At 39.0% G+C, this 25,135-nt stretch overlaps 21 non-coding genes across 21 annotated transcripts; all 21 read left to right on the top strand.

Moving 5' to 3' along the window:
* The first annotated feature begins 855 nt into the window (after positions 1-855).
* On the top strand, positions 856-974 carry LOC149568002 (5S ribosomal RNA). The gene has a single exon (XR_016363197.1). It is a non-coding gene; the product is annotated as a 5S ribosomal RNA (ribosomal RNA).
* Positions 975-1,933: 959 nt separating this feature from the next.
* LOC149568003 (5S ribosomal RNA) lies at positions 1,934-2,053 on the top strand. Its single transcript, XR_016363242.1, has one exon. It is a non-coding gene; the product is annotated as a 5S ribosomal RNA (ribosomal RNA).
* A 954-nt stretch (positions 2,054-3,007) lies between these two features.
* On the top strand, positions 3,008-3,125 carry LOC149568004 (5S ribosomal RNA). Its single transcript, XR_016363261.1, has one exon. It is a non-coding gene; the product is annotated as a 5S ribosomal RNA (ribosomal RNA).
* A 956-nt stretch (positions 3,126-4,081) lies between these two features.
* Positions 4,082-4,201, top strand: LOC149568005 (5S ribosomal RNA). Its single transcript, XR_016363243.1, has one exon. It is a non-coding gene; the product is annotated as a 5S ribosomal RNA (ribosomal RNA).
* A 966-nt stretch (positions 4,202-5,167) lies between these two features.
* Positions 5,168-5,286, top strand: LOC149568006 (5S ribosomal RNA). The gene has a single exon (XR_016363198.1). It is a non-coding gene; the product is annotated as a 5S ribosomal RNA (ribosomal RNA).
* Positions 5,287-6,237: 951 nt separating this feature from the next.
* LOC149568007 (5S ribosomal RNA) lies at positions 6,238-6,356 on the top strand. The gene has a single exon (XR_016363199.1). It is a non-coding gene; the product is annotated as a 5S ribosomal RNA (ribosomal RNA).
* Positions 6,357-7,306: 950 nt separating this feature from the next.
* Positions 7,307-7,424, top strand: LOC149568008 (5S ribosomal RNA). The gene has a single exon (XR_016363258.1). It is a non-coding gene; the product is annotated as a 5S ribosomal RNA (ribosomal RNA).
* Positions 7,425-8,375: 951 nt separating this feature from the next.
* LOC149568009 (5S ribosomal RNA) lies at positions 8,376-8,494 on the top strand. Its single transcript, XR_016363200.1, has one exon. It is a non-coding gene; the product is annotated as a 5S ribosomal RNA (ribosomal RNA).
* Positions 8,495-9,445: 951 nt separating this feature from the next.
* On the top strand, positions 9,446-9,564 carry LOC149568010 (5S ribosomal RNA). Its single transcript, XR_016363201.1, has one exon. It is a non-coding gene; the product is annotated as a 5S ribosomal RNA (ribosomal RNA).
* A 951-nt stretch (positions 9,565-10,515) lies between these two features.
* On the top strand, positions 10,516-10,634 carry LOC149568011 (5S ribosomal RNA). The gene has a single exon (XR_016363203.1). It is a non-coding gene; the product is annotated as a 5S ribosomal RNA (ribosomal RNA).
* A 951-nt stretch (positions 10,635-11,585) lies between these two features.
* On the top strand, positions 11,586-11,704 carry LOC149568012 (5S ribosomal RNA). The gene has a single exon (XR_016363204.1). It is a non-coding gene; the product is annotated as a 5S ribosomal RNA (ribosomal RNA).
* Positions 11,705-12,655: 951 nt separating this feature from the next.
* Positions 12,656-12,774, top strand: LOC149568013 (5S ribosomal RNA). The gene has a single exon (XR_016363205.1). It is a non-coding gene; the product is annotated as a 5S ribosomal RNA (ribosomal RNA).
* A 951-nt stretch (positions 12,775-13,725) lies between these two features.
* Positions 13,726-13,844, top strand: LOC149568014 (5S ribosomal RNA). Its single transcript, XR_016363206.1, has one exon. It is a non-coding gene; the product is annotated as a 5S ribosomal RNA (ribosomal RNA).
* Positions 13,845-14,795: 951 nt separating this feature from the next.
* Positions 14,796-14,914, top strand: LOC149568015 (5S ribosomal RNA). The gene has a single exon (XR_016363207.1). It is a non-coding gene; the product is annotated as a 5S ribosomal RNA (ribosomal RNA).
* A 951-nt stretch (positions 14,915-15,865) lies between these two features.
* LOC149568016 (5S ribosomal RNA) lies at positions 15,866-15,984 on the top strand. The gene has a single exon (XR_016363209.1). It is a non-coding gene; the product is annotated as a 5S ribosomal RNA (ribosomal RNA).
* Positions 15,985-16,935: 951 nt separating this feature from the next.
* On the top strand, positions 16,936-17,054 carry LOC149568017 (5S ribosomal RNA). Its single transcript, XR_016363210.1, has one exon. It is a non-coding gene; the product is annotated as a 5S ribosomal RNA (ribosomal RNA).
* A 951-nt stretch (positions 17,055-18,005) lies between these two features.
* Positions 18,006-18,124, top strand: LOC149568018 (5S ribosomal RNA). The gene has a single exon (XR_016363211.1). It is a non-coding gene; the product is annotated as a 5S ribosomal RNA (ribosomal RNA).
* Positions 18,125-19,075: 951 nt separating this feature from the next.
* LOC149568019 (5S ribosomal RNA) lies at positions 19,076-19,194 on the top strand. Its single transcript, XR_016363212.1, has one exon. It is a non-coding gene; the product is annotated as a 5S ribosomal RNA (ribosomal RNA).
* Positions 19,195-20,145: 951 nt separating this feature from the next.
* Positions 20,146-20,264, top strand: LOC149568020 (5S ribosomal RNA). The gene has a single exon (XR_016363213.1). It is a non-coding gene; the product is annotated as a 5S ribosomal RNA (ribosomal RNA).
* Positions 20,265-21,215: 951 nt separating this feature from the next.
* LOC149568021 (5S ribosomal RNA) lies at positions 21,216-21,334 on the top strand. The gene has a single exon (XR_016363214.1). It is a non-coding gene; the product is annotated as a 5S ribosomal RNA (ribosomal RNA).
* A 951-nt stretch (positions 21,335-22,285) lies between these two features.
* LOC149568022 (5S ribosomal RNA) lies at positions 22,286-22,404 on the top strand. The gene has a single exon (XR_016363215.1). It is a non-coding gene; the product is annotated as a 5S ribosomal RNA (ribosomal RNA).
* The last annotated feature ends 2,731 nt before the right edge of the window (positions 22,405-25,135 follow it).

The following is a 25,135-nucleotide window of genomic DNA, read 5'->3' on the forward strand; positions in this document are numbered from 1 at the left end:
AATATGCATTCATTTAGCATACTATATTTCTTCATTTCTTAGATTGATAATTGCATCTCTCATCTAGATTATTGCACTTTCATTTACCTACATAAATCCTTCGTTCTAGAGGTCCGGTTGCCCGATTCTTGTTCTGAGAGCAAAAGGCATAATCTTTCTAGTTAGAAGGCAACATGTCGCTTTGTTAGACTTTTCGAATAAAGAATACAATGTTTATTTCGGGATGATCTCGCGGGTAATGACCATGTTGAAGTGTATGTGAGGATTAGAGGCCCCCAATTTCACATATACATTTTCTGCATTTTTTTTGTTTTGTCCATACAAGCTTCCAGATTTTCGCATGAGAAAGCTATTTTTTTTGCACAAAGACTTGAAGATTTTGCATCTTCCTCTACACTTTCTCGAGCAAAAAAGTTCGTAATTGTGTGGGTTCTCGCGCTATGCACACGATTTTTCTTGCGCAGGTCTGTGCATGAATTCGCACATAATTTTGCAACAGTAATGCAGAATATAGTTTTTCAAGTTCCAGTTTATCGAGCTGTTTTCTGAAGCATTTTTTTTCTTCTTCTGATTTTTGTAGTTATTTATGTATTTATCTGTAGCTTAACTTAACAGTGGTGTGCAGGACGTTTTGAAAAATCTACAGTTAAATTTATAAATTTATAAAAAGAAAAAATTTTTATAAAAAAAAACCGAGTGCCGGATAAGGTGCGTTCTCAGTGTCGAAGTGATTTTTACTCTCCCGTGCATTCTGGGTGCTCGATAAGGTGCGCTCCGAGTGCTCCATAAGGCGCGTCCTATACAAGGTTGCATTATGATGCATGGGCTAACACGAGGGTGTGAGAGTTTGATGTCGGGTGCGATCATACCAGCGTTAGTGCACCGGATCCCATCAGAACTCCGCAGTTAAGCGCGCTTGGGCCGGAGTAGTACTGGGATGGGTGACCTCCCGGGAAGTCCCGGTGTTGCACCCTTCTTTTACTTTTTTTGAGCAACTTATGCCGAAATTTCTACCGACTTTGCTGACATTTGCATAGCTTAATTTCTTTCATTGTAATATCGTTTGGATTTTAAATATGCATTCATTTAGCATACTATATTTCTTCATTTCTTAGATTGATAATTGCATCTCTCATCTAGATTAATTGCACTTTCATTTACCTACATAAATCCTTCGTTCTAGAGGTCCGGTTGCCCGATTCTTGTTCTGAGAGCAAAGGCATAATCTTTCTAGTTAGAAGGCAACATGTCGCTTTGTTAGACTTTTCGAATAAAGAATACAATGTTTATTTCGGGATGATCTCGCGGGTAATGACCATGTTGAAGTGTATGTGAGGATTAGAGGCCCCCCAATTTCACATATACATTTTCTGCATTTTTTTTGTTTTGTCCATACAAGCTTCCAGATTTTCGCATGAGAAAGCTATTTTTTTTTTTTGCACAAAGACTTGAAGATTTTGCATCTTCCTCTACACTTTCTCGAGCAAAAAAGTTCGTAATTGTGTGGGTTCTCGCGCTATGCACACGATTTTTCTTGCGCAGGTCTGTGCATGAATTCGCACATAATTTTGCAACAGTAATGCAGAATATAGTTTTTCAAGTTCCAGTTTATCGAGCTGTTTTCTGAAGCATTTTTTTTCTTCTTCTGATTTTTGTAGTTATTTATGTATTTATCTGTAGCTTAACTTAACAGTGGTGTGCAGGACGTTTTGAAAAATCTACAGTTAAATTTATAAATTTATAAAAAGAAAAATTTTTTATAAAAAAAACCGAGTGCCGGATAAGGTGCGTTCTCAGTGTCGAAGTGATTTTTACTCTCCCGTGCATTCTGGGGTGCTCGATAAGGTGCGCTCCGAGTGCTCCATAAGGCGCGTCCTATACAAGGTTGCATTATGATGCATGGGCTAACACGAGGGTGTGAGAGTTTGATGTCGGGTGCGATCATACCAGCGTTAGTGCACCGGATCCCATCAGAACTCCGCAGTTAAGCGCGCTTTGGGCCGGAGTAGTACTGGGATGGGTGACCTCCCGGGAAGTCCCGGTGTTGCACCCTTCTTTTACTTTTTTGAGCAACTTATGCCGAAATTTCTACCGACTTTGCTGACATTTGCATAGCTTAATTTCTTTCATTGTAATATCGTTTGGATTTTAAATATGCATTCATTTAGCATACTATATTTCTTTCATTTCTTAGATTGATAATTGCATCTCTCATCTAGATTAATTGCACTTTCATTTACCTACATAAATCCTTCGTTCTAGAGGTCCGGTTGCCCGATTCTTGTTCTGAGAGCAAAGGCATAATCTTTCTAGTTAGAAGGCAACATGTCGCTTTGTTAGACTTTTCGAATAAAGAATACAATGTTTATTTCGGGATGATCTCGCGGGTAATGACCATGTTGAAGTGTATGTGAGGATTAGAGGCCCCCAATTTCACATATACATTTTCTGCATTTTTTTTGTTTTGTCCATACAAGCTTCCAGATTTTCGCATGAGAAAGCTATTTTTTTGCACAAAGACTTGAAGATTTTGCATCTTCCTCTACACTTTCTCGAGCAAAAAAGTTCGTAATTGTGTGGGTTCTCGCGCTATGCACACGATTTTTCTTGCGCAGGTCTGTGCATGAATTCGCACATAATTTTGCAACAGTAATGCAGAATATAGTTTTTCAAGTTCCAGTTTATCGAGCTGTTTTCTGAAGCATTTTTTTTCTTCTTCTGATTTTTGTAGTTATTTATGTATTTATCTGTAGCTTAACTTAACAGTGGTGTGCAGGACGTTTTGAAAAATCTACAGTTAAATTTATAAATTTATAAAAAGAAAAAATTTTTATAAAAAAAACCGAGTGCCGGATAAGGTGCGTTCTCAGTGTCGAAGTGATTTTTACTCTCCCGTGCATTCTGGGGTGCTCGATAAGGTGCGCTCCGAGTGCTCCATAAGGCGCGTCCTATACAAGGTTGCATTATGATGCATGGGCTAACACGAGGGTGTGAGAGTTTGATGTCGGGTGTCGATCATACCAGCGTTAGTGCACCGGATCCCATCAGAACTCCGCAGTTAAGCGCGCTTGGGCCGGAGTAGTACTGGGATGGGTGACCTCCCGGGAAGTCCCGGTGTTGCACCCTTCTTTTACTTTTTTGAGCAACTTATGCCGAAATTTCTACCGACTTTGCTGACATTTGCATAGCTTAATTTCTTTCATTGTAATATCGTTTGGGATTTTAAATATGCATTCATTTAGCATACTATATTTCTTCATTTCTTAGATTGATAATTGCATCTCTCATCTAGATTAATTGCACTTTCATTTACCTACATAAATCCTTCGTTCTAGAGGTCCGGTTGCCCGATTCTTGTTCTGAGAGCAAAGGCATAATCTTTCTAGTTAGAAGGCAACATGTCGCTTTGTTAGACTTTTCGAATAAAGAATACAATGTTTATTTCGGGATGATCTCGCGGGTAATGACCATGTTGAAGTGTATGTGAGGATTAGAGGCCCCCAATTTCACATATACATTTTCTGCATTTTTTTTTGTTTTGTCCATACAAGCTTCCAGATTTTCGCATGAGAAAGCTATTTTTTTGCACAAAGACTTGAAGATTTTGCATCTTCCTCTACACTTTCTCGAGCAAAAAAGTTCGTAATTGTGTGGGTTCTCGCGCTATGCACACGATTTTTCTTGCGCAGGTCTGTGCATGAATTCGCACATAATTTTGCAACAGTAATGCAGAATATAGTTTTTCAAGTTCCAGTTTATCGAGCTGTTTTCTGAAGCATTTTTTTTCTTCTTCTGATTTTTGTAGTTATTTATGTATTTATCTGTAGCTTAACTTAACAGTGGTGTGCAGGACGTTTTGAAAAATCTACAGTTAAATTTATAAATTTATAAAAAGAAAAATTTTTTATAAAAAAAAACCGAGTGCCGGATAAGGTGCGTTCTCAGTGTCGAAGTGATTTTTACTCTCCCCGTGCATTCTGGGTGCTCGATAAGGTGCGCTCCGAGTGCTCCATAAGGCGCGTCCTATACAAGGTTGCATTATGATGCATGGGCTAACACGAGGGTGTGAGAGTTTGATGTCGGGTGCGATCATACCAGCGTTAGTGCACCGGATCCCATCAGAACTCCGCAGTTAAGCGCGCTTGGGCCGGAGTAGTACTGGGATGGGTGACCTCCCGGGGAAGTCCCGGTGTTGCACCCTTCTTTTACTTTTTTGAGCAACTTATGCCGAAATTTTCTACCGACTTTGCTGACATTTGCATAGCTTAATTTCTTTCATTGTAATATCGTTTGGATTTTAAATATGCATTCATTTAGCATACTATATTTCTTCATTTCTTAGATTGATAATTGCATCTCTCATCTAGATTAATTGCACTTTCATTTACCTACATAAATCCTTCGTTCTAGAGGTCCGGTTGCCCGATTCTTGTTCTGAGAGCAAAGGCATAATCTTTCTAGTTAGAAGGCAACATGTCCGCTTTGTTAGACTTTTCGAATAAAGAATACAATGTTTATTTCGGGATGATCTCGCGGGTAATGACCATGTTGAAGTGTATGTGAGGATTAGAGGCCCCCAATTTCACATATACATTTTCTGCATTTATTTTCTGCATTTTTTTTGTTTTGTCCATACAAGCTTCCAGATTTTCGCATGAGAAAGCTATTTTTTTGCACAAAGACTTGAAGATTTTGCATCTTCCTCTACACTTTCTCGAGCAAAAAAGTTCGTAATTGTGTGGGTTCTCGCGCTATGCACACGATTTTTCTTGCGCAGGTCTGTGCATGAATTCGCACATAATTTTGCAACAGTAATGCAGAATATAGTTTTTCAAGTTCCAGTTTATCGAGCTGTTTTCTGAAGCATTTTTTTTCTTCTTCTGATTTTTGTAGTTATTTATGTATTTATCTGTAGCTTAACTTAACAGTGGTGTGCAGGACGTTTTGAAAAATCTACAGTTAAATTTATAAATTTATAAAAAGAAAAATTTTTTATAAAAAAACCGAGTGCCGGATAAGGTGCGTTCTCAGTGTCGAAGTGATTTTTTACTCTCCCGTGCATTCTGGGTGCTCGATAAGGTGCGCTCCGAGTGCTCCATAAGGCGCGTCCTATACAAGGTTGCATTATGATGCATGGGCTAACACGAGGGTGTGAGAGTTTGATGTCGGGTGCGATCATACCAGCGTTAGTGCACCGGATCCCATCAGAACTCCGCAGTTAAGCGCGCTTGGGCCGGAGTAGTACTGGGATGGGTGACCTCCCGGGAAGTCCCGGTGTTGCACCCTTCTTTTACTTTTTTGAGCAACTTATGCCGAAATTTCTACCGACTTTGCTGACATTTGCATAGCTTAATTTCTTTCATTGTAATATCGTTTGGATTTTAAATATGCATTCATTTAGCATACTATATTTCTTCATTTCTTAGATTGATAATTGCATCTCTCATCTAGATTAATTGCACTTTCATTTACCTACATAAATCCTTCGTTCTAGAGGTCCGGTTGCCCGATTCTTGTTCTGAGAGCAAAGGCATAATCTTTCTAGTTAGAAGGCAACATGTCGCTTTGTTAGACTTTTCGAATAAAGAATACAATGTTTATTTCGGGATGATCTCGCGGGTAATGACCATGTTGAAGTGTATGTGAGGATTAGAGGCCCCCAATTTCACATATACATTTTCTGCATTTTTTTTGTTTTGTCCATACAAGCTTCCAGATTTCGCATGAGAAAGCTATTTTTTTGCACAAAGACTTGAAGATTTTGCATCTTCCTCTACACTTTCTCGAGCAAAAAAGTTCGTAATTGTGTGGGTTCTCGCGCTATGCACACGATTTTTCTTGCGCAGGTCTGTGCATGAATTCGCACATAATTTTGCAACAGTAATGCAGAATATAGTTTTTCAAGTTCCAGTTTATCGAGCTGTTTTCTGAAGCATTTTTTTTCTTCTTCTGATTTTTGTAGTTATTTATGTATTTATCTGTAGCTTAACTTAACAGTGGTGTGCAGGACGTTTTGAAAAATCTACAGTTAAATTTATAAATTTATAAAAAGAAAAAATTTTTATAAAAAAAACCGAGTGCCGGATAAGGTGCGTTCTCAGTGTCGAAGTGATTTTTACTCTCCCGTGCATTCTGGGTGCTCGATAAGGTGCGCTCCGAGTGCTCCATAAGGCGCGTCCTATACAAGGTTGCATTATGATGCATGGGCTAACACGAGGGTGTGAGAGTTTGGATGTCGGGTGCGATCATACCAGCGTTAGTGCACCGGATCCCATCAGAACTCCGCAGTTAAGCGCGCTTGGGCCGGAGTAGTACTGGGATGGGTGACCTCCCGGGAAGTCCCGGTGTTGCACCCTTCTTTTACTTTTTTGAGCAACTTATGCCGAAATTTCTACCGACTTTGCTGACATTTGCATAGCTTAATTTCTTTCATTGTAATATCGTTTGGATTTTAAATATGCATTCATTTAGCATACTATATTTCTTCATTTCTTAGATTGATAATTGCATCTCTCATCTAGATTAATTGCACTTTCATTTACCTACATAAATCCTTCGTTCTAGAGGTCCGGTTGCCCGATTCTTGTTCTGAGAGCAAAGGCATAATCTTTCTAGTTAGAAGGCAACATGTCGCTTTGTTAGACTTTTCGAATAAAGAATACAATGTTTATTTCGGGATGATCTCGCGGGTAATGACCATGTTGAAGTGTATGTGAGGATTAGAGGCCCCCAATTTCACATATACATTTTCTGCATTTTTTTTGTTTTGTCCATACAAGCTTCCAGATTTTCGCATGAGAAAGCTATTTTTTTGCACAAAGACTTGAAGATTTTGCATCTTCCTCTACACTTTCTCGAGCAAAAAAGTTCGTAATTGTGTGGGTTCTCGCGCTATGCACACGATTTTTCTTGCGCAGGTCTGTGCATGAATTCGCACATAATTTTGCAACAGTAATGCAGAATATAGTTTTTCAAGTTCCAGTTTATCGAGCTGTTTTCTGAAGCATTTTTTTTCTTCTTCTGATTTTTGTAGTTATTTATGTATTTATCTGTAGCTTAACTTAACAGTGGTGTGCAGGACGTTTTGAAAATCTACAGTTAAATTTATAAATTTATAAAAAGAAAAATTTTTTATAAAAAAAACCGAGTGCCGGATAAGGTGCGTTCTCAGTGTCGAAGTGATTTTTACTCTCCCGTGCATTCTGGGTGCTCGATAAGGTGCGCTCCGAGTGCTCCATAAGGCGCGTCCTATACAAGGTTGCATTATGATGCATGGGCTAACACGAGGGTGTGAGAGTTTGATGTCGGGTGCGATCATACAGCGTTAGTGCACCGGATCCCATCAGAACTCCGCAGTTAAGCGCGCTTGGGCCGGAGTAGTACTGGGATGGGTGACCTCCCGGGAAGTCCCGGTGTTGCACCCTTCTTTTACTTTTTTGAGCAACTTATGCCGAAATTTCTACCGACTTTGCTGACATTTGCATAGCTTAATTTCTTTCATTGTAATATCGTTTGGATTTTAAATATGCATTCATTTAGCATACTATATTTCTTCATTTCTTAGATTGATAATTGCATCTCTCATCTAGATTAATTGCACTTTCATTTACCTACATAAATCCTTCGTTCTAGAGGTCCGGTTGCCCGATTCTTGTTCTGAGAGCAAAGGCATAATCTTTCTAGTTAGAAGGCAACATGTCGCTTTGTTAGACTTTTCGAATAAAGAATACAATGTTTATTTCGGGATGATCTCGCGGGTAATGACCATGTTGAAGTGTATGTGAGGATTAGAGGCCCCCAATTTCACATATACATTTTCTGCATTTTTTTTGTTTTGTCCATACAAGCTTCCAGATTTTCGCATGAGAAAGCTATTTTTTTGCACAAAGACTTGAAGATTTTGCATCTTCCTCTACACTTTCTCGAGCAAAAAAGTTCGTAATTGTGTGGGTTCTCGCGCTATGCACACGATTTTTCTTGCGCAGGTCTGTGCATGAATTCGCACATAATTTTGCAACAGTAATGCAGAATATAGTTTTTCAAGTTCCAGTTTATCGAGCTGTTTTCTGAAGCATTTTTTTTCTTCTTCTGATTTTTGTAGTTATTTATGTATTTATCTGTAGCTTAACTTAACAGTGGTGTGCAGGACGTTTTGAAAAATCTACAGTTAAATTTATAAATTTATAAAAAGAAAAAATTTTTATAAAAAAAACCGAGTGCCGGATAAGGTGCGTTCTCAGTGTCGAAGTGATTTTTACTCTCCCGTGCATTCTGGGTGCTCGATAAGGTGCGCTCCGAGTGCTCCATAAGGCGCGTCCTATACAAGGTTGCATTATGATGCATGGGCTAACACGAGGGTGTGAGAGTTTGATGTCGGGTGCGATCATACCAGCGTTAGTGCACCGGATCCCATCAGAACTCCGCAGTTAAGCGCGCTTGGGCCGGAGTAGTACTGGGATGGGTGACCTCCCGGGAAGTCCCGGTGTTGCACCCTTCTTTTACTTTTTTGAGCAACTTATGCCGAAATTTCTACCGACTTTGCTGACATTTGCATAGCTTAATTTCTTTCATTGTAATATCGTTTGGATTTTAAATATGCATTCATTTAGCATACTATATTTCTTCATTTCTTAGATTGATAATTGCATCTCTCATCTAGATTAATTGCACTTTCATTTACCTACATAAATCCTTCGTTCTAGAGGTCCGGTTGCCCGATTCTTGTTCTGAGAGCAAAGGCATAATCTTTCTAGTTAGAAGGCAACATGTCGCTTTGTTAGACTTTTCGAATAAAGAATACAATGTTTATTTCGGGATGATCTCGCGGGTAATGACCATGTTGAAGTGTATGTGAGGATTAGAGGCCCCCAATTTCACATATACATTTTCTGCATTTTTTTTGTTTTGTCCATACAAGCTTCCAGATTTTCGCATGAGAAAGCTATTTTTTTGCACAAAGACTTGAAGATTTTGCATCTTCCTCTACACTTTCTCGAGCAAAAAAGTTCGTAATTGTGTGGGTTCTCGCGCTATGCACACGATTTTTCTTGCGCAGGTCTGTGCATGAATTCGCACATAATTTTGCAACAGTAATGCAGAATATAGTTTTTCAAGTTCCAGTTTATCGAGCTGTTTTCTGAAGCATTTTTTTTCTTCTTCTGATTTTTGTAGTTATTTATGTATTTATCTGTAGCTTAACTTAACAGTGGTGTGCAGGACGTTTTGAAAAATCTACAGTTAAATTTATAAATTTATAAAAAGAAAAAATTTTTATAAAAAAAACCGAGTGCCGGATAAGGTGCGTTCTCAGTGTCGAAGTGATTTTTACTCTCCCGTGCATTCTGGGTGCTCGATAAGGTGCGCTCCGAGTGCTCCATAAGGCGCGTCCTATACAAGGTTGCATTATGATGCATGGGCTAACACGAGGGTGTGAGAGTTTGATGTCGGGTGCGATCATACCAGCGTTAGTGCACCGGATCCCATCAGAACTCCGCAGTTAAGCGCGCTTGGGCCGGAGTAGTACTGGGATGGGTGACCTCCCGGGAAGTCCCGGTGTTGCACCCTTCTTTTACTTTTTTGAGCAACTTATGCCGAAATTTCTACCGACTTTGCTGACATTTGCATAGCTTAATTTCTTTCATTGTAATATCGTTTGGATTTTAAATATGCATTCATTTAGCATACTATATTTCTTCATTTCTTAGATTGATAATTGCATCTCTCATCTAGATTAATTGCACTTTCATTTACCTACATAAATCCTTCGTTCTAGAGGTCCGGTTGCCCGATTCTTGTTCTGAGAGCAAAGGCATAATCTTTCTAGTTAGAAGGCAACATGTCGCTTTGTTAGACTTTTCGAATAAAGAATACAATGTTTATTTCGGGATGATCTCGCGGGTAATGACCATGTTGAAGTGTATGTGAGGATTAGAGGCCCCCAATTTCACATATACATTTTCTGCATTTTTTTTGTTTTGTCCATACAAGCTTCCAGATTTTCGCATGAGAAAGCTATTTTTTTGCACAAAGACTTGAAGATTTTGCATCTTCCTCTACACTTTCTCGAGCAAAAAAGTTCGTAATTGTGTGGGTTCTCGCGCTATGCACACGATTTTTCTTGCGCAGGTCTGTGCATGAATTCGCACATAATTTTGCAACAGTAATGCAGAATATAGTTTTTCAAGTTCCAGTTTATCGAGCTGTTTTCTGAAGCATTTTTTTTCTTCTTCTGATTTTTGTAGTTATTTATGTATTTATCTGTAGCTTAACTTAACAGTGGTGTGCAGGACGTTTTGAAAAATCTACAGTTAAATTTATAAATTTATAAAAAGAAAAAATTTTTATAAAAAAAACCGAGTGCCGGATAAGGTGCGTTCTCAGTGTCGAAGTGATTTTTACTCTCCCGTGCATTCTGGGTGCTCGATAAGGTGCGCTCCGAGTGCTCCATAAGGCGCGTCCTATACAAGGTTGCATTATGATGCATGGGCTAACACGAGGGTGTGAGAGTTTGATGTCGGGTGCGATCATACCAGCGTTAGTGCACCGGATCCCATCAGAACTCCGCAGTTAAGCGCGCTTGGGCCGGAGTAGTACTGGGATGGGTGACCTCCCGGGAAGTCCCGGTGTTGCACCCTTCTTTTACTTTTTTGAGCAACTTATGCCGAAATTTCTACCGACTTTGCTGACATTTGCATAGCTTAATTTCTTTCATTGTAATATCGTTTGGATTTTAAATATGCATTCATTTAGCATACTATATTTCTTCATTTCTTAGATTGATAATTGCATCTCTCATCTAGATTAATTGCACTTTCATTTACCTACATAAATCCTTCGTTCTAGAGGTCCGGTTGCCCGATTCTTGTTCTGAGAGCAAAGGCATAATCTTTCTAGTTAGAAGGCAACATGTCGCTTTGTTAGACTTTTCGAATAAAGAATACAATGTTTATTTCGGGATGATCTCGCGGGTAATGACCATGTTGAAGTGTATGTGAGGATTAGAGGCCCCCAATTTCACATATACATTTTCTGCATTTTTTTTGTTTTGTCCATACAAGCTTCCAGATTTTCGCATGAGAAAGCTATTTTTTTGCACAAAGACTTGAAGATTTTGCATCTTCCTCTACACTTTCTCGAGCAAAAAAGTTCGTAATTGTGTGGGTTCTCGCGCTATGCACACGATTTTTCTTGCGCAGGTCTGTGCATGAATTCGCACATAATTTTGCAACAGTAATGCAGAATATAGTTTTTCAAGTTCCAGTTTATCGAGCTGTTTTCTGAAGCATTTTTTTTCTTCTTCTGATTTTTGTAGTTATTTATGTATTTATCTGTAGCTTAACTTAACAGTGGTGTGCAGGACGTTTTGAAAAATCTACAGTTAAATTTATAAATTTATAAAAAGAAAAAATTTTTATAAAAAAAACCGAGTGCCGGATAAGGTGCGTTCTCAGTGTCGAAGTGATTTTTACTCTCCCGTGCATTCTGGGTGCTCGATAAGGTGCGCTCCGAGTGCTCCATAAGGCGCGTCCTATACAAGGTTGCATTATGATGCATGGGCTAACACGAGGGTGTGAGAGTTTGATGTCGGGTGCGATCATACCAGCGTTAGTGCACCGGATCCCATCAGAACTCCGCAGTTAAGCGCGCTTGGGCCGGAGTAGTACTGGGATGGGTGACCTCCCGGGAAGTCCCGGTGTTGCACCCTTCTTTTACTTTTTTGAGCAACTTATGCCGAAATTTCTACCGACTTTGCTGACATTTGCATAGCTTAATTTCTTTCATTGTAATATCGTTTGGATTTTAAATATGCATTCATTTAGCATACTATATTTCTTCATTTCTTAGATTGATAATTGCATCTCTCATCTAGATTAATTGCACTTTCATTTACCTACATAAATCCTTCGTTCTAGAGGTCCGGTTGCCCGATTCTTGTTCTGAGAGCAAAGGCATAATCTTTCTAGTTAGAAGGCAACATGTCGCTTTGTTAGACTTTTCGAATAAAGAATACAATGTTTATTTCGGGATGATCTCGCGGGTAATGACCATGTTGAAGTGTATGTGAGGATTAGAGGCCCCCAATTTCACATATACATTTTCTGCATTTTTTTTGTTTTGTCCATACAAGCTTCCAGATTTTCGCATGAGAAAGCTATTTTTTTGCACAAAGACTTGAAGATTTTGCATCTTCCTCTACACTTTCTCGAGCAAAAAAGTTCGTAATTGTGTGGGTTCTCGCGCTATGCACACGATTTTTCTTGCGCAGGTCTGTGCATGAATTCGCACATAATTTTGCAACAGTAATGCAGAATATAGTTTTTCAAGTTCCAGTTTATCGAGCTGTTTTCTGAAGCATTTTTTTTCTTCTTCTGATTTTTGTAGTTATTTATGTATTTATCTGTAGCTTAACTTAACAGTGGTGTGCAGGACGTTTTGAAAAATCTACAGTTAAATTTATAAATTTATAAAAAGAAAAAATTTTTATAAAAAAAACCGAGTGCCGGATAAGGTGCGTTCTCAGTGTCGAAGTGATTTTTACTCTCCCGTGCATTCTGGGTGCTCGATAAGGTGCGCTCCGAGTGCTCCATAAGGCGCGTCCTATACAAGGTTGCATTATGATGCATGGGCTAACACGAGGGTGTGAGAGTTTGATGTCGGGTGCGATCATACCAGCGTTAGTGCACCGGATCCCATCAGAACTCCGCAGTTAAGCGCGCTTGGGCCGGAGTAGTACTGGGATGGGTGACCTCCCGGGAAGTCCCGGTGTTGCACCCTTCTTTTACTTTTTTGAGCAACTTATGCCGAAATTTCTACCGACTTTGCTGACATTTGCATAGCTTAATTTCTTTCATTGTAATATCGTTTGGATTTTAAATATGCATTCATTTAGCATACTATATTTCTTCATTTCTTAGATTGATAATTGCATCTCTCATCTAGATTAATTGCACTTTCATTTACCTACATAAATCCTTCGTTCTAGAGGTCCGGTTGCCCGATTCTTGTTCTGAGAGCAAAGGCATAATCTTTCTAGTTAGAAGGCAACATGTCGCTTTGTTAGACTTTTCGAATAAAGAATACAATGTTTATTTCGGGATGATCTCGCGGGTAATGACCATGTTGAAGTGTATGTGAGGATTAGAGGCCCCCAATTTCACATATACATTTTCTGCATTTTTTTTGTTTTGTCCATACAAGCTTCCAGATTTTCGCATGAGAAAGCTATTTTTTTGCACAAAGACTTGAAGATTTTGCATCTTCCTCTACACTTTCTCGAGCAAAAAAGTTCGTAATTGTGTGGGTTCTCGCGCTATGCACACGATTTTTCTTGCGCAGGTCTGTGCATGAATTCGCACATAATTTTGCAACAGTAATGCAGAATATAGTTTTTCAAGTTCCAGTTTATCGAGCTGTTTTCTGAAGCATTTTTTTTCTTCTTCTGATTTTTGTAGTTATTTATGTATTTATCTGTAGCTTAACTTAACAGTGGTGTGCAGGACGTTTTGAAAAATCTACAGTTAAATTTATAAATTTATAAAAAGAAAAAATTTTTATAAAAAAAACCGAGTGCCGGATAAGGTGCGTTCTCAGTGTCGAAGTGATTTTTACTCTCCCGTGCATTCTGGGTGCTCGATAAGGTGCGCTCCGAGTGCTCCATAAGGCGCGTCCTATACAAGGTTGCATTATGATGCATGGGCTAACACGAGGGTGTGAGAGTTTGATGTCGGGTGCGATCATACCAGCGTTAGTGCACCGGATCCCATCAGAACTCCGCAGTTAAGCGCGCTTGGGCCGGAGTAGTACTGGGATGGGTGACCTCCCGGGAAGTCCCGGTGTTGCACCCTTCTTTTACTTTTTTGAGCAACTTATGCCGAAATTTCTACCGACTTTGCTGACATTTGCATAGCTTAATTTCTTTCATTGTAATATCGTTTGGATTTTAAATATGCATTCATTTAGCATACTATATTTCTTCATTTCTTAGATTGATAATTGCATCTCTCATCTAGATTAATTGCACTTTCATTTACCTACATAAATCCTTCGTTCTAGAGGTCCGGTTGCCCGATTCTTGTTCTGAGAGCAAAGGCATAATCTTTCTAGTTAGAAGGCAACATGTCGCTTTGTTAGACTTTTCGAATAAAGAATACAATGTTTATTTCGGGATGATCTCGCGGGTAATGACCATGTTGAAGTGTATGTGAGGATTAGAGGCCCCCAATTTCACATATACATTTTCTGCATTTTTTTTGTTTTGTCCATACAAGCTTCCAGATTTTCGCATGAGAAAGCTATTTTTTTGCACAAAGACTTGAAGATTTTGCATCTTCCTCTACACTTTCTCGAGCAAAAAAGTTCGTAATTGTGTGGGTTCTCGCGCTATGCACACGATTTTTCTTGCGCAGGTCTGTGCATGAATTCGCACATAATTTTGCAACAGTAATGCAGAATATAGTTTTTCAAGTTCCAGTTTATCGAGCTGTTTTCTGAAGCATTTTTTTTCTTCTTCTGATTTTTGTAGTTATTTATGTATTTATCTGTAGCTTAACTTAACAGTGGTGTGCAGGACGTTTTGAAAAATCTACAGTTAAATTTATAAATTTATAAAAAGAAAAAATTTTTATAAAAAAAACCGAGTGCCGGATAAGGTGCGTTCTCAGTGTCGAAGTGATTTTTACTCTCCCGTGCATTCTGGGTGCTCGATAAGGTGCGCTCCGAGTGCTCCATAAGGCGCGTCCTATACAAGGTTGCATTATGATGCATGGGCTAACACGAGGGTGTGAGAGTTTGATGTCGGGTGCGATCATACCAGCGTTAGTGCACCGGATCCCATCAGAACTCCGCAGTTAAGCGCGCTTGGGCCGGAGTAGTACTGGGATGGGTGACCTCCCGGGAAGTCCCGGTGTTGCACCCTTCTTTTACTTTTTTGAGCAACTTATGCCGAAATTTCTACCGACTTTGCTGACATTTGCATAGCTTAATTTCTTTCATTGTAATATCGTTTGGATTTTAAATATGCATTCATTTAGCATACTATATTTCTTCATTTCTTAGATTGATAATTGCATCTCTCATCTAGATTAATTGCACTTTCATTTACCTACATAAATCCTTCGTTCTAGAGGTCCGGTTGCCCGATTCTTGTTCTGAGAGCAAAGGCATAATCTTTCTAGTTAGAAGGCAACATGTCGCTTTGTTAGACTTTTCGAATAAAGAATACAATGTTTATTTCGGGATGATCTCGCGGGTAATGACCATGTTGAAGTGTATGTGAGGATTAGAGGCCCCCAATTTCACATATACATTTTCTGCATTTTTTTTGTTTTGTCCATACAAGCTTCCAGATTTTCGCATGAGAAAGCTATTTTTTTGCACAAAGACTTGAAGATTTTGCATCTTCCTCTACACTTTCTCGAGCAAAAAAGTTCGTAATTGTGTGGGTTCTCGCGCTATGCACACGATTTTTCTTGCGCAGGTCTGTGCATGAATTCGCACATAATTTTGCAACAGTAATGCAGAATATAGTTTTTCAAGTTCCAGTTTATCGAGCTGTTTTCTGAAGCATTTTTTTTCTTCTTCTGATTTTTGTAGTTATTTATGTATTTATCTGTAGCTTAACTTAACAGTGGTGTGCAGGACGTTTTGAAAAATCTACAGTTAAATTTATAAATTTATAAAAAGAAAAATTTTTTATAAAAAAAACCGAGTGCCGGATAAGGTGCGTTCTCAGTGTCGAAGTGATTTTTACTCTCCCGTGCATTCTGGGTGCTCGATAAGGTGCGCTCCGAGTGCTCCATAAGGCGCGTCCTATACAAGGTTGCATTATGATGCATGGGCTAACACGAGGGTGTGAGAGTTTGATGTCGGGTGCGATCATACCAGCGTTAGTGCACCGGATCCCATCAGAACTCCGCAGTTAAGCGCGCTTGGGCCGGAGTAGTACTGGGATGGGTGACCTCCCGGGAAGTCCCGGTGTTGCACCCTTCTTTTACTTTTTTGAGCAACTTATGCCGAAATTTCTACCGACTTTGCTGACATTTGCATAGCTTAATTTCTTTCATTGTAATATCGTTTGGATTTTAAATATGCATTCATTTAGCATACTATATTTCTTCATTTCTTAGATTGATAATTGCATCTCTCATCTAGATTAATTGCACTTTCATTTACCTACATAAATCCTTCGTTCTAGAGGTCCGGTTGCCCGATTCTTGTTCTGAGAGCAAAGGCATAATCTTTCTAGTTAGAAGGCAACATGTCGCTTTGTTAGACTTTTCGAATAAAGAATACAATGTTTATTTCGGGATGATCTCGCGGGTAATGACCATGTTGAAGTGTATGTGAGGATTAGAGGCCCCCAATTTCACATATACATTTTCTGCATTTTTTTTGTTTTGTCCATACAAGCTTCCAGATTTTCGCATGAGAAAGCTATTTTTTTGCACAAAGACTTGAAGATTTTGCATCTTCCTCTACACTTTCTCGAGCAAAAAAGTTCGTAATTGTGTGGGTTCTCGCGCTATGCACACGATTTTTCTTGCGCAGGTCTGTGCATGAATTCGCACATAATTTTGCAACAGTAATGCAGAATATAGTTTTTCAAGTTCCAGTTTATCGAGCTGTTTTCTGAAGCATTTTTTTTCTTCTTCTGATTTTTGTAGTTATTTATGTATTTATCTGTAGCTTAACTTAACAGTGGTGTGCAGGACGTTTTGAAAAATCTACAGTTAAATTTATAAATTTATAAAAAGAAAAAATTTTTATAAAAAAAACCGAGTGCCGGATAAGGTGCGTTCTCAGTGTCGAAGTGATTTTTACTCTCCCGTGCATTCTGGGTGCTCGATAAGGTGCGCTCCGAGTGCTCCATAAGGCGCGTCCTATACAAGGTTGCATTATGATGCATGGGCTAACACGAGGGTGTGAGAGTTTGATGTCGGGTGCGATCATACCAGCGTTAGTGCACCGGATCCCATCAGAACTCCGCAGTTAAGCGCGCTTGGGCCGGAGTAGTACTGGGATGGGTGACCTCCCGGGAAGTCCCGGTGTTGCACCCTTCTTTTACTTTTTTGAGCAACTTATGCCGAAATTTCTACCGACTTTGCTGACATTTGCATAGCTTAATTTCTTTCATTGTAATATCGTTTGGATTTTAAATATGCATTCATTTAGCATACTATATTTCTTCATTTCTTAGATTGATAATTGCATCTCTCATCTAGATTAATTGCACTTTCATTTACCTACATAAATCCTTCGTTCTAGAGGTCCGGTTGCCCGATTCTTGTTCTGAGAGCAAAGGCATAATCTTTCTAGTTAGAAGGCAACATGTCGCTTTGTTAGACTTTTCGAATAAAGAATACAATGTTTATTTCGGGATGATCTCGCGGGTAATGACCATGTTGAAGTGTATGTGAGGATTAGAGGCCCCCAATTTCACATATACATTTTCTGCATTTTTTTTGTTTTGTCCATACAAGCTTCCAGATTTTCGCATGAGAAAGCTATTTTTTTGCACAAAGACTTGAAGATTTTGCATCTTCCTCTACACTTTCTCGAGCAAAAAAGTTCGTAATTGTGTGGGTTCTCGCGCTATGCACACGATTTTTCTTGCGCAGGTCTGTGCATGAATTCGCACATAATTTTGCAACAGTAATGCAGAATATAGTTTTTCAAGTTCCAGTTTATCGAGCTGTTTTCTGAAGCATTTTTTTTCTTCTTCTGATTTTTGTAGTTATTTATGTATTTATCTGTAGCTTAACTTAACAGTGGTGTGCAGGACGTTTTGAAAAATCTACAGTTAAATTTATAAATTTATAAAAAGAAAAAATTTTTATAAAAAAAACCGAGTGCCGGATAAGGTGCGTTCTCAGTGTCGAAGTGATTTTTACTCTCCCGTGCATTCTGGGTGCTCGATAAGGTGCGCTCCGAGTGCTCCATAAGGCGCGTCCTATACAAGGTTGCATTATGATGCATGGGCTAACACGAGGGTGTGAGAGTTTGATGTCGGGTGCGATCATACCAGCGTTAGTGCACCGGATCCCATCAGAACTCCGCAGTTAAGCGCGCTTGGGCCGGAGTAGTACTGGGATGGGTGACCTCCCGGGAAGTCCCGGTGTTGCACCCTTCTTTTACTTTTTTGAGCAACTTATGCCGAAATTTCTACCGACTTTGCTGACATTTGCATAGCTTAATTTCTTTCATTGTAATATCGTTTGGATTTTAAATATGCATTCATTTAGCATACTATATTTCTTCATTTCTTAGATTGATAATTGCATCTCTCATCTAGATTAATTGCACTTTCATTTACCTACATAAATCCTTCGTTCTAGAGGTCCGGTTGCCCGATTCTTGTTCTGAGAGCAAAGGCATAATCTTTCTAGTTAGAAGGCAACATGTCGCTTTGTTAGACTTTTCGAATAAAGAATACAATGTTTATTTCGGGATGATCTCGCGGGTAATGACCATGTTGAAGTGTATGTGAGGATTAGAGGCCCCCAATTTCACATATACATTTTCTGCATTTTTTTTGTTTTGTCCATACAAGCTTCCAGATTTTCGCATGAGAAAGCTATTTTTTTGCACAAAGACTTGAAGATTTTGCATCTTCCTCTACACTTTCTCGAGCAAAAAAGTTCGTAATTGTGTGGGTTCTCGCGCTATGCACACGATTTTTCTTGCGCAGGTCTGTGCATGAATTCGCACATAATTTTGCAACAGTAATGCAGAATATAGTTTTTCAAGTTCCAGTTTATCGAGCTGTTTTCTGAAGCATTTTTTTTCTTCTTCTGATTTTTGTAGTTATTTATGTATTTATCTGTAGCTTAACTTAACAGTGGTGTGCAGGACGTTTTGAAAAATCTACAGTTAAATTTATAAATTTATAAAAAGAAAAATTTTTTATAAAAAAAACCGAGTGCCGGATAAGGTGCGTTCTCAGTGTCGAAGTGATTTTTACTCTCCCGTGCATTCTGGGTGCTCGATAAGGTGCGCTCCGAGTGCTCCATAAGGCGCGTCCTATACAAGGTTGCATTATGATGCATGGGCTAACACGAGGGTGTGAGAGTTTGATGTCGGGTGCGATCATACCAGCGTTAGTGCACCGGATCCCATCAGAACTCCGCAGTTAAGCGCGCTTGGGCCGGAGTAGTACTGGGATGGGTGACCTCCCGGGAAGTCCCGGTGTTGCACCCTTCTTTTACTTTTTTGAGCAACTTATGCCGAAATTTCTACCGACTTTGCTGACATTTGCATAGCTTAATTTCTTTCATTGTAATATCGTTTGGATTTTAAATATGCATTCATTTAGCATACTATATTTCTTCATTTCTTAGATTGATAATTGCATCTCTCATCTAGATTAATTGCACTTTCATTTACCTACATAAATCCTTCGTTCTAGAGGTCCGGTTGCCCGATTCTTGTTCTGAGAGCAAAGGCATAATCTTTCTAGTTAGAAGGCAACATGTCGCTTTGTTAGACTTTTCGAATAAAGAATACAATGTTTATTTCGGGATGATCTCGCGGGTAATGACCATGTTGAAGTGTATGTGAGGATTAGAGGCCCCCAATTTCACATATACATTTTCTGCATTTTTTTTGTTTTGTCCATACAAGCTTCCAGATTTTCGCATGAGAAAGCTATTTTTTTGCACAAAGACTTGAAGATTTTGCATCTTCCTCTACACTTTCTCGAGCAAAAAAGTTCGTAATTGTGTGGGTTCTCGCGCTATGCACACGATTTTTCTTGCGCAGGTCTGTGCATGAATTCGCACATAATTTTGCAACAGTAATGCAGAATATAGTTTTTCAAGTTCCAGTTTATCGAGCTGTTTTCTGAAGCATTTTTTTTCTTCTTCTGATTTTTGTAGTTATTTATGTATTTATCTGTAGCTTAACTTAACAGTGGTGTGCAGGACGTTTTGAAAAATCTACAGTTAAATTTATAAATTTATAAAAAGAAAAAATTTTTATAAAAAAAACCGAGTGCCGGATAAGGTGCGTTCTCAGTGTCGAAGTGATTTTTACTCTCCCGTGCATTCTGGGTGCTCGATAAGGTGCGCTCCGAGTGCTCCATAAGGCGCGTCCTATACAAGGTTGCATTATGATGCATGGGCTAACACGAGGGTGTGAGAGTTTGATGTCGGGTGCGATCATACCAGCGTTAGTGCACCGGATCCCATCAGAACTCCGCAGTTAAGCGCGCTTGGGCCGGAGTAGTACTGGGATGGGTGACCTCCCGGGAAGTCCCGGTGTTGCACCCTTCTTTTACTTTTTTGAGCAACTTATGCCGAAATTTCTACCGACTTTGCTGACATTTGCATAGCTTAATTTCTTTCATTGTAATATCGTTTGGATTTTAAATATGCATTCATTTAGCATACTATATTTCTTCATTTCTTAGATTGATAATTGCATCTCTCATCTAGATTAATTGCACTTTCATTTACCTACATAAATCCTTCGTTCTAGAGGTCCGGTTGCCCGATTCTTGTTCTGAGAGCAAAGGCATAATCTTTCTAGTTAGAAGGCAACATGTCGCTTTGTTAGACTTTTCGAATAAAGAATACAATGTTTATTTCGGGATGATCTCGCGGGTAATGACCATGTTGAAGTGTATGTGAGGATTAGAGGCCCCCAATTTCACATATACATTTTCTGCATTTTTTTTGTTTTGTCCATACAAGCTTCCAGATTTTCGCATGAGAAAGCTATTTTTTTGCACAAAGACTTGAAGATTTTGCATCTTCCTCTACACTTTCTCGAGCAAAAAAGTTCGTAATTGTGTGGGTTCTCGCGCTATGCACACGATTTTTCTTGCGCAGGTCTGTGCATGAATTCGCACATAATTTTGCAACAGTAATGCAGAATATAGTTTTTCAAGTTCCAGTTTATCGAGCTGTTTTCTGAAGCATTTTTTTTCTTCTTCTGATTTTTGTAGTTATTTATGTATTTATCTGTAGCTTAACTTAACAGTGGTGTGCAGGACGTTTTGAAAAATCTACAGTTAAATTTATAAATTTATAAAAAGAAAAAATTTTTATAAAAAAAACCGAGTGCCGGATAAGGTGCGTTCTCAGTGTCGAAGTGATTTTTACTCTCCCGTGCATTCTGGGTGCTCGATAAGGTGCGCTCCGAGTGCTCCATAAGGCGCGTCCTATACAAGGTTGCATTATGATGCATGGGCTAACACGAGGGTGTGAGAGTTTGATGTCGGGTGCGATCATACCAGCGTTAGTGCACCGGATCCCATCAGAACTCCGCAGTTAAGCGCGCTTGGGCCGGAGTAGTACTGGGATGGGTGACCTCCCGGGAAGTCCCGGTGTTGCACCCTTCTTTTACTTTTTTGAGCAACTTATGCCGAAATTTCTACCGACTTTGCTGACATTTGCATAGCTTAATTTCTTTCATTGTAATATCGTTTGGATTTTAAATATGCATTCATTTAGCATACTATATTTCTTCATTTCTTAGATTGATAATTGCATCTCTCATCTAGATTAATTGCACTTTCATTTACCTACATAAATCCTTCGTTCTAGAGGTCCGGTTGCCCGATTCTTGTTCTGAGAGCAAAGGCATAATCTTTCTAGTTAGAAGGCAACATGTCGCTTTGTTAGACTTTTCGAATAAAGAATACAATGTTTATTTCGGGATGATCTCGCGGGTAATGACCATGTTGAAGTGTATGTGAGGATTAGAGGCCCCCAATTTCACATATACATTTTCTGCATTTTTTTTGTTTTGTCCATACAAGCTTCCAGATTTTCGCATGAGAAAGCTATTTTTTTGCACAAAGACTTGAAGATTTTGCATCTTCCTCTACACTTTCTCGAGCAAAAAAGTTCGTAATTGTGTGGGTTCTCGCGCTATGCACACGATTTTTCTTGCGCAGGTCTGTGCATGAATTCGCACATAATTTTGCAACAGTAATGCAGAATATAGTTTTTCAAGTTCCAGTTTATCGAGCTGTTTTCTGAAGCATTTTTTTTCTTCTTCTGATTTTTGTAGTTATTTATGTATTTATCTGTAGCTTAACTTAACAGTGGTGTGCAGGACGTTTTGAAAAATCTACAGTTAAATTTATAAATTTATAAAAAGAAAAAATTTTTATAAAAAAAACCGAGTGCCGGATAAGGTGCGTTCTCAGTGTCGAAGTGATTTTTACTCTCCCGTGCATTCTGGGTGCTCGATAAGGTGCGCTCCGAGTGCTCCATAAGGCGCGTCCTATACAAGGTTGCATTATGATGCATGGGCTAACACGAGGGTGTGAGAGTTTGATGTCGGGTGCGATCATACCAGCGTTAGTGCACCGGATCCCATCAGAACTCCGCAGTTAAGCGCGCTTGGGCCGGAGTAGTACTGGGATGGGTGACCTCCCGGGAAGTCCCGGTGTTGCACCCTTCTTTTACTTTTTTGAGCAACTTATGCCGAAATTTCTACCGACTTTGCTGACATTTGCATAGCTTAATTTCTTTCATTGTAATATCGTTTGGATTTTAAATATGCATTCATTTAGCATACTATATTTCTTCATTTCTTAGATTGATAATTGCATCTCTCATCTAGATTAATTGCACTTTCATTTACCTACATAAATCCTTCGTTCTAGAGGTCCGGTTGCCCGATTCTTGTTCTGAGAGCAAAGGCATAATCTTTCTAGTTAGAAGGCAACATGTCGCTTTGTTAGACTTTTCGAATAAAGAATACAATGTTTATTTCGGGATGATCTCGCGGGTAATGACCATGTTGAAGTGTATGTGAGGATTAGAGGCCCCCAATTTCACATATACATTTTCTGCATTTTTTTTGTTTTGTCCATACAAGCTTCCAGATTTTCGCATGAGAAAGCTATTTTTTTGCACAAAGACTTGAAGATTTTGCATCTTCCTCTACACTTTCTCGAGCAAAAAAGTTCGTAATTGTGTGGGTTCTCGCGCTATGCACACGATTTTTCTTGCGCAGGTCTGTGCATGAATTCGCACATAATTTTGCAACAGTAATGCAGAATATAGTTTTTCAAGTTCCAGTTTATCGAGCTGTTTTCTGAAGCATTTTTTTTCTTCTTCTGATTTTTGTAGTTATTTATGTATTTATCTGTAGCTTAACTTAACAGTGGTGTGCAGGACGTTTTGAAAAATCTACAGTTAAATTTATAAATTTATAAAAAGAAAAATTTTTTATAAAAAAAAAAAAAAAAAAAAAAAAAAAAAAAAAAAAAAAAAAAGAGTATTTTTCAAATTTTGACTTTTGACTTTTTCATATGTTTAAGCTTTTTTAAAGTTGTTTTATGGGTATCAAAAAGAACAAAAAAAGTTAAAATTTATTTTCCCATAGTTAAGCTTCCATTTGGCTAATGTCGTTTTTTGAAGCATTTTGTTTCTAATTTCTAGTTTTCAACAGCTTAATAGTGGTTTGCAGGATGTTTGACGAAGATACCTTTTATCGAAATACTTGGAACCTATACTGACTGTGTGAATCCAAGACGCTTGTGAAAGATATGCATGATGAAGATTTGTTTCAAACCCACATAAACGTTGTGTCTTCTTTTATTGCTTTTCGCAGATAGTATAAATAGGGCTTGTGAACTTCGTAGGGTGCAAGACAGGGGAATAGGGGAGTATGCTCTTTACCACTTGGAGGTCATGACCAAGGGTAAATCAGGAACCTAGAAGCCTCTGAAAGACGACATCCGAGGGAGGCAAGCAAGTTAGTGGTTGTCCCAAACAAAGCCTTTAATGAAGAGATGATGGTTTTCTTTTAGGGGATCAAAGTCTTGGAATAGGACAAGGATAAGCTAACTCGGTGATTAACATGTTTTGCGTGTTTCGATGAGGAAACAAGGTAGAGGAGTATGTTCTTTCCCCTTGAGGGAAATCAAAAACTTTGACCCTTAGATCCAAACCACCAGTTCGAGTCAATCCTTTAGAGGGCCTCCTGGAGTGATCCAACCTCAGGGAACGATCCAAGTGAGCACACTCCTTTTGCCAGAGATTCCACCTCACTATAATAAAGAAGCTTTGTTGACCAAAACACTCCAAAGCCATATTAATTTCCTCTTCTTCATTCTGATATCACATATCAAGAAGAGGCTCTATAAATTGCACTGGTCGGCACTGACCCTAATCTTGCTAGTCAAGAGTGTGCACTTACAGATGCTAGTGTGGGCTGCTAGCCTCAACTTCACTTGTGAAGCCACCAGGGATTAGTATAAATGGAAGCCAAGTAAAAACCTTTCCTCACATTCCTTCAGTGGTGGAGACAACTTTATACTAAATACTCACGCAAAATCTCAGAAACAGAGAAAATTGACATCTTTATGGATAACCTCCTACCTGATTTTGGGTATAGAGTCCAACTTCAAGGTCCATGTACCTTTGAAGACATGGTCACACATGCTATTTGCATAGAGGAATTCATGGTCAAGAAGGGTGAACTTACTTTTTAAAAGGACACAAAACAAGGCTCCACCTCTAACAAGGATAAACCCAAGTTCGTGAACAAGAACTGAGAAATTGTACATGATGGGGTTGTTGACAATGTCACTCCTAAGCCTACCAAGGCAGCCTTTAATCTCACAGATAGTCTCAATGCAACCAAGAATACTGAGAAGCCTCCTCCTAACAACAAGACATCTAGGAACAGATTAAGAAACTCATGGGCTACATGCCCTAAATGATAGTATACACCTTTCGCTGAACCTTTGGATGTGGTTTACAAAACATTGCTCCAACACAAGCTTATTTCACCACTGGACAACCCTCGTCCCTATGATCCACAACCACGCCCACCATGGTGGAATGAAACCTCATTTTGTGAGTATCACCAAAATAAGGGATACAAAACTAGCAACTGCATAAAATTGTGCCATAAAGTCTAGGACATGATTGATGCTGATGAACTTGTGGTAGATGGACATAACAAGAACTCAGATCATAAGGCATTCAAAGAGCCTATCCCAGACTATGAAAAAAGAGAGACTTCAAAACCAAAACCCAACAAAAAGGTCAACTATGCATACTTCAATGATGACAATGTGATCAACATGGTTGAACCTATGGATCTAAATACTGTAATGTCATTACCATTAAGGGAAAACAAGATATTGATAAATCCAAGACACCATTTGTCTTGA

This window comes from Cupressus sempervirens, chromosome 3, assembly GCF_028749045.1.
Source record: "Cupressus sempervirens isolate cs-2001-9-10 chromosome 3, ASM2874904v1, whole genome shotgun sequence".
Taxonomy (NCBI): domain Eukaryota; kingdom Viridiplantae; phylum Streptophyta; class Pinopsida; order Cupressales; family Cupressaceae; genus Cupressus; species Cupressus sempervirens.